This window comes from Ursus maritimus, unplaced genomic scaffold (assembly GCF_017311325.1).
Source record: "Ursus maritimus isolate PB19 unplaced genomic scaffold, ASM1731132v1 scaffold_13, whole genome shotgun sequence".
In the NCBI taxonomy this organism is placed as follows: domain Eukaryota; kingdom Metazoa; phylum Chordata; class Mammalia; order Carnivora; family Ursidae; genus Ursus; species Ursus maritimus.
The window spans coordinates 44,309,164-44,316,835 of record NW_024423675.1 but is presented as its reverse complement, the minus strand read 5'-3'; the positions used below and the strand labels follow the sequence as shown (position 1 = coordinate 44,316,835).

Here is a 7,672-nt window from a genome sequence, read left to right as displayed (position 1 = left end):
CAGATAGCAACAGTGCTCATACACGCAATAAATGAGAGAAGGGACTGAAGGCGACACTTCAGGGAAAAGGGCAGCCTCTGGGGCCTCTCTGATCATCCCTGGCCTCAGAGAGAAGTTCTCTCATAGAACAGTCAGGAAGCCTCACTGTAGGGGCCTGAGGCTGCTGCCCCTTTGCAGACTGAAGGGTCTAACAGGTGTTTGGTATCCCCAAAGTGACTCTGCTGCAGCAACTCCTTAGGCAGAGCCGGTGACGACACTCTCCTGCCTGCGCGCCCCCCCCCCATGTCCTTTTGCAGAAAGAGCAGAGGATCAGGAGTCAAGAAAGGAAAGTCCCCCCGTTCACCCCTGCCTAGCTGTGAGATTCAGAAGTCACTCTGTCTCCCTGAGCATGCGTTTTGTCAGCTCTGAGATGGAAATTACAACGTACAGCCTGACTACGCCATAGGGTTATGGAGACCAAAAGCAACTGTAAAAATGAAAGTCCTCTGCAAACCAAAGCTCTCTGCTCGCCTGGGTACCATCTTCATCCGCACACCCCGTTTTCCCAGGGTGATTTACATGCAGGGGTCCCTTGGACACATCTCGGGACATAGGTGCAATTGACTTGTCGTGGGGTTTTAAGACACACTAGGAGCTTCTCCTTCTGCCATTTCTTATAAAGCTTTCTATCCGAGGCTTCCATTTTTTGGCATCTGTAAAATGAATGCATGATGTGCCTTGAGGCCTGTAAGTGAAAACCACATCCCTCTTATCTCTGTTCTGAGAAGGAGGTCAAGTTACAGGTCCTGTGAGAAGGGAACTTCTTGGTTCCTGTTCTCGCTGAGGCCGAGGCTCCCACTGAGAAACCACCCCCACAGGTACAGGATAGGGCTTACCGAGGGGTCACCCCGGCAGCCTGCGTGCAAAAGCAGCTGGCTCAACTGCATTTCAGTGATTTGTGAGCAGAAGAAGCGGTTCCCTTCTGATAGCGAAGGGACAAGGGGCGGGAAGCGAGAGAGCCCGTGAGGACACGGAGCCAGGAGGGAGCCTTGGTGGTGGCAGGGCCCGGGCTGGGCTGGGGTCCCGAGAACAGTAAGTGGTTGAGAAGGAAGCGTGGCTGCCTGGATTCTGCTTTGAACCTTTTAACTCCTCATTCCCGCCCATCGTGACTTCCTCTCACTGCTCTTTCTGCCTTCAGATGCCATGTTCTCAGCCACATGAAGATTGTTATTATTTTTTCGCTAGTGAGGGTGAGAGGCAAGCCAAGCATCCTTGCTCCACCTGAAGGCTCTGTGTTCTTGCCTGGATCGCTAAGAAGACTCGGGATACTCATGCCGTGTGTTACCACCTTGGGGGTCTCTGTGGGGAGAGGTGGTGGGAAAGGTGCTAATGTGGCCAGAAAATTCAAGCCTCATGGGTTTGAAAAGTGCTCTGCTATCTGCCCCAGACCCTGGGAACCTGAGATTACGCTGTGCTTGGTTCATTGTTTCTCCTTGACAAGGCTCTACCCTGGGATGAGGTCTCTGACCGTGAAGGCAGTCTGAAGATGTAGAAGAAGAAAAAAAAACAACAACACTAATATTTCAGTATTATGAGGCATTTTTGAAAGTTCTAAACCAAGAACTGTTTTTTTTCCACAAAAGGAGACTGAGTTTCAGAGAAAGGACTGTCACGTAAGGTTGAGCAGGTTGTTCACTGCTCAGTTCTAGGGAATTCCAGTTGCACTGCTGTCATTATAGACTTTTTTTCCCCCCACTGCAGGTGGTACAGTGTCCTAAGGAATGGATGGCTTTCCCTGGTGTGCATGGGGACACTGTAGGAATTCGCAGCTGTATTGCTCTGGGGAAGAAATTGGCTTATTCGAGGAATAATAAGAAGGGAAACATTCCCTACACACTGCCATTCTTTTTAGCTGGTTGAAGCCATTCAAACTATGGTTTACTGAGAATTTTCTACATAGGTACACTTACCATCCCTATTTCACATATGGGGAAAATGAGATGCAAAAAACCAAGCAATTTTCTAAAGGTTGCAGAACTAGTAAATGGCAGAACCATCATTTGAACCTAAATAGTCTGGCTCCAATGCCTACATGCATAATCACCTCAGTTACCAAGACTGTATCTTCATTTCAGTAAGGACATTGTTAACCCAGAGAAGCTCTGGTGGACTAAGTCGAGGGAATGTGGATAATCACCTATGACTCCTGCCTTATTCTAAGTCGCACAGCAGAGAGAATAAAATAAGGAGGCATGTACGGTTGCATCCCTTACCCTCACCCCCTTACTTTTAGCTCCAGACTTGGTCTTGGTTTGCATGTTTCATAGGTCTGGCCACAGCATTAAAGAATATAGCAGTTTTCCCATTATACTCAGTTTTCCTATAATGGTGGACATAATAGTTACATTTAAATAATTATTTACTTTACAGTGTGCCTTCACATTTATTTCTGCCTTTGAAGTTCATAACAACCTAGGTAAGGAAAGCATTATTATTCCATTTTATACACAGGAAACCGAAGCTCCAAAAATTTCCCAAGGGACAGAGGTGGAGATTGTTCTCAATCCAGGTGTTCTGGCTCTTAATTCTATGTTCTTTATACTACATTCTCTCAGGATATCTATACTGATGTGTATATGTGTACCCAACTCTGTATTTTAAATTTTATTTTGATTGAAAACTGTGATTTTGAAAAGCACTTTGCCGAATGTGAGGATTTCCATGTGAGTTTTGTCATGTTTTCTGGGGTAACATAGATCTAGACTGTGGTGATTTATTGGTGACACTGGCTTTGGGATGACTTGATATTTTTTTTTAAAGATTTTATTTATTTATTTGACAGAGATAGAGACAGCCAGCGAGAGAGGGAACACAAGCAGGGGGAGTGGGAGAGGAAGAAGCAGGTTCACAGCGGAGGAGCCTGATGTGGGGCTCGATCCCAGAACGCCGGGATCACGCCCTGAGCTGAAGGCAGACGCTTAACCGCTGTGCCACCCAGGCGCCCCGGATGACTTGACATTGTTGCCATCAGGACTTACTGGGAAATGAAATTTCCCACTCTATCTGTTCACTGATTTTATGTGCTTATACGATCATTTCCCAAAAGTTCAAGACTCATTATTTTACGGCCCTGGTGGGACCATTGTGAAATTTCCCCTATTTTCTCTCAAGGCATTTCAAGTTAGTCACTAGCCATTGCATTGACTTTTGTGATTTCATATACACTGTTCTCAAAAGCACAAAAGGAAATTTCCACAGAGGAAGCCCTCAGTCAGATGGCAAATGCCTGCAATGTCCAGGCGCGCGAGTGACTAAGCCATCAAGGTGTGTTTAAAATACAACCTTCAATCAGGAGCTTGAAACTCGCTGCAGACTTTCAAATCTGTGCTAGGTCTGCACACCCCTCCCATCTGCTACCATCATGTCCATGAAGCAGCTGGAAGGCACAACATTAGAAAGCATACATGTTCTTAGGAATGAAAAAGCAAATTTTATGACCTTCCCAGTTAGAAGTGTCTTGGTCATTAATTGATCTCTCCTCCCACCCCTCTCTGTTTTCTGGAATGCTCTTGCCTGCCTACTTTTGTCTCACATCTATCCACATATTCCTGAAAAAACAAAAAACAAAAATGCCATGTAGTCCTTTTCTAACTTCATTTCTTCTCTAAGACTTAATGGGTTGGGGCTCACTGGTACTCCAATAGAAGGTGTCCATAGAAACTTCCAGAGTTATCAGGAAATGCTGTTTTAGTGGCTAAAAAATTACACTAATGCAGAATTATTTCATTTTTTTAGTTTGAAGTGATTTATACTTTATCTAGTCATCATAAACAAGCATATTTCTTCTCTGACAAGGATGCTTCTTTGTGACCCAGAGTCAGTCACTTAAGCTATCTTCCTCCGACTTCCTCCGCTGCAAAATAAATGGTGCCAGGCATGTTGATCGATTTCATGATAAGGAAGATGACTGAGTCCTTATTTATAATGTATCCTGAATATTAAAAGCCATATATATATATTAATATATATATATAGCAAAATTGGTAATATCCTGTAGTATTTGGTGTCACCTATCAAATTACTGAGCTTGAATTACTATGACTCATCCCCTGCATTATATTCAATAAAGTCATTCTCAAAAATGAAAGTAACATAAAATAAAGCGTTGAGCCAACATTTTGACCACACAGCAAACTGAAAGAGGACTCAAGGAAAAATCGTCTTCAGTGGTGGATGTGGTTTCAGTAGACACAAAATAACCAAAGGGCAACATGCAGGGAAGACATTGTAAGTGCCTCTGAGACTCCACTTTCCCGGACAGCCCCACTTTGCCCAACTTAGGCAAGTTCTATGAGGCGGACCAGCTATCTGCCCAGGCAAGCAGGGAACCCTGAGGACGTATGGGTGGGAAATCTTTGGAGGAAAAGAAGCACCAGTGGCCAGGAAAGGAATGATTTTAGGAATTGAGGGGAGGAGCAGATGCCTTGGGGCAAAACTGTTGTGTGGGTTTTTTTTTTTTTTTCCTTCTTCAGAACTTACTTGTCGCAATGGATAATGACGGACAGTCCCTGAACTCACTCATGTGCCCCACGGAACAGTGTATAATGTAAAAAGGCATCTCAGCAAACATCCTTCTTCAAAAAGCAGCTTTAAAACCTAGAACACGTTTAGCATGGTAAGTGAAAATGAACAAAACAAGGCATTCTCTAGCAGCCCTGTGACCCACTGTTGAAGGAACCAAAACCCACAAGCACAAGACACGAGTCATTATGAGGCAAACAACAGTTTGTTAGTGAGCTCAGAGGCTATTCTTGTGCAGTTACAGTTGGACCACTGCCCACTGCTGTGAATGACCCAGGGCACTGAATGCCGACTCTTGCTTCCTTAGCTCTCGCCATGAATGGGGTAAGCAGGTGGGCGTGCACACATTTGCTTTTTGTATCCATTCCAATTCCTTCCTCATCTTTTAGGGTAGGAAGGAGAAATAGGCTGCGAAGGCTTACTGAAACACTCCTCCCCACTCCCACAAACACACACATAGAATAAATCGAGAAAGACATCAAGTAAAAAAAATTGTAGACTTGTTGAAGTCCAAAATACTTTTATGTGGAGAAGAATATTCATTCCCAGGGGTGCCTGGGTGGCTCAGCCATTAAGCGTCTGCCTTCTGCTCAGGTCATGATCCCAACGTTCTGGGATCGAGCCCTGCATCAGGCTCCCTGCTCGGCGGGAATCCTGCTTCTCCCTCTCACACTCCCCTTGCTTGTGTTCCCTCTCTCGCTGTCTCTCTCTGTCAAATAAATAAATAAAATCTTAAAAAAAAAAAAAAGAATATTCATTCCCATTTGCACTTTGTTGAAAGTCTAATTAATTAATCGTGTGTATTTATTTAAAATTAATTTATTTAAAAACAAGTGGCATTCCTGTAAATATTCACATACTTCTTGTCCAAATAATAAATAACCATATAACCCTAGGGGACCTGCGAGGCGCAGTTGGTTAAGTGTCCGACTCCTGGTTTCAGCTTAAGTTCTGATCTCAGGGTCATGAGATGGAGTTGAGTCTACTTGAGATTCTCTCTTTCCTTCTCCCTCTGTCCCTCCTCATGCCCTCTCTCTCTCTCTAAAAAATAAATAAACCTTAAAAAAATTAAAAAATATAACTCCTGAGTCACGTGGGTGGCTCAGTCAATTGAGTGTCTGCCTTTGGCTCATGTTATGATCCCAGGGTCCTGGGATCAGGTCTCGCATTGGGCTCCCGATCCTAAAGGAGCCTGTTTCTCCCTCTGCCTCTGCCTCTGCCTCTCTCTCTCTCAGTTTCTCATGAATAAAGAAAATATTTAAATAATAGATAGATAGATAGATATAGATAAAATAAAACTATAACTCCCTAAACTGTTATATATTGATGATAAACGTATCTAAAATCACAAGTCAAGTATATCAGATTTCCTTAGTAACTCTCTGTAGTAGGCTCAATTTTGACCATGCAAAGATTTCGGGTCCTAATTCCTAGAACCCAAATGTTACCTTGTGAGGAAAAAGGATCTTTGTTGATTTCAGTGTCTTGATATGGGGATATTATTATGGACTCTCTGGCTGGGCCTTAATCCAATCACAGTGTCCTTACAGGAGAAAGCAGTGGGAGATCAAAGACACACAGAAGAGGAGGAGCCCATGCGACCACAGCAGAACGATTGGAGCGATGTGGTCCTGATGACGTCCCGTGTCAAGGAATGCCTGCAGTCCCCAGAAGCTGGAGGAGGCAAGGGATGGATTTTCTCCTAGAGCCTCTGGAGGCAGCCAAACCTTGATTTTGGACTTCTGCCCTCCCCCTCAACTAGGAGCAAATGCATTTTTGTTGTTTGAAGCTACCAAGCTTGTGGCAATTTGTCATGCAGACACAGGAAATGAATATACTATTTAACACCTTAAGAAGCAAACACAACGACATAAAATGGTACTGTGGTTACAAAACCCTTTAAAAATCTCAATTATTCCTGATTAAAAAGTGCAGTAGATTTGATTTTGCTTCTTAACATACTTTTTAAAGTTTTCTTTAAGTCTACCTTCCTAGGTTTCCAGCAATTATAGTGTCCCAAGTGTAAAGATTTTCAGATCAGCTGAAAACTCCTTAACTTGGGTGGGTTGTGGGACCTGGTTGTACAGGCCAAGATGATTCAAACCTGAACCACTATTCGGACTGAGGTCCTTCTGTGATAATGCTCTCTGGTTTCATGATAGGATTTTATTCACCTTTCCTACTGAGTTTAGTTATTTGGTTTTTTTGGTTTTTGTTTTGCAACTTGAGGTCTTTAAGTTCTTATACCAGTAAGGAAAATCTAGCAGATTCATTTTCTTGGATGGGCAATTAGCTCTCTTTTTAATGATCTTAGAATGCCCCTGTTGAGATGGCTTCTGAACTGGTTACTATACATGCCTCCCTGCTCTCAACTGTTTCTGCCTAGTGGTTATGTGAGACCAGGGGCAGTGAATGGCTCTTCCTGTCACTAATACAACACCAGGACTCCCTGGATGGCGTGCTCACCCACAGTTGTCCGCTCCTCATCCTCAATACACTTCTATGAAGTCACTAAAGATGTAAGCATGTTCCACTACATTCATGCGCCACAAGCAAGGATGAGGGCATTGGGTCTATGACTGGAGGCCTTTCTCCTGCTCGGCATCCTTAGTGTGTTGACTCCGCTTGTGTCTCTTGCTTCATGAATTATGGATGTCTTACTTCAGATGTTGCGCAGGAAGAAGTGCAAAGATGGGCAAATTCCCCTGTGGCTACCCTTCCATCATGAAGGCAAAAGCTTTCCCAAATTGTGCTCCACCAACAAAGCCTCCCATGTGCCTCTAGATGGCCAAAAGCATGTCACAGGACCTCCTGGCGTCAAAGGAGACTGGGCACAGGTGTTTAGAATTTCTAGTCTCTACTAGAGTGAGGCAAGCAAGGGGGAAGGGTTGGGAAGGGTGATTGATTAGCCAGCCTCTCACCTGCCACACAACTTCTCTGTGCACATTTGCTTTATGCTTCTGTCTATAGATAGACCCCGTTCTTCTGCTTCATCATTTATATAGCTGAACATGTCCACCTTAGCTCTAGAGAACTTTCCAGCCCAGAGGCCTGTTTCTCAATTTGCGATCTACTGCATTTCTGCTCTAGATTCACTGGGGATACTTGTTAA

General features: G+C 44.0%; 1 long non-coding RNA gene across 2 annotated transcripts; it reads left to right on the top strand.

Annotated features, from left to right (window-relative positions):
• The first annotated feature begins 835 nt into the window (after positions 1-835).
• LOC103663367 lies at positions 836-6,488 on the top strand. 2 transcript variants are annotated; one of them, XR_568756.2, is made up of 3 exons: positions 836-1,315; positions 4,512-4,654; positions 6,111-6,488. It is a non-coding gene; the product is annotated as an uncharacterized LOC103663367 (long non-coding RNA). The 2 variants fall into 2 exon arrangements; XR_568757.2 differs by having other exon boundaries at positions 6,100-6,488.
• The last annotated feature ends 1,184 nt before the right edge of the window (positions 6,489-7,672 follow it).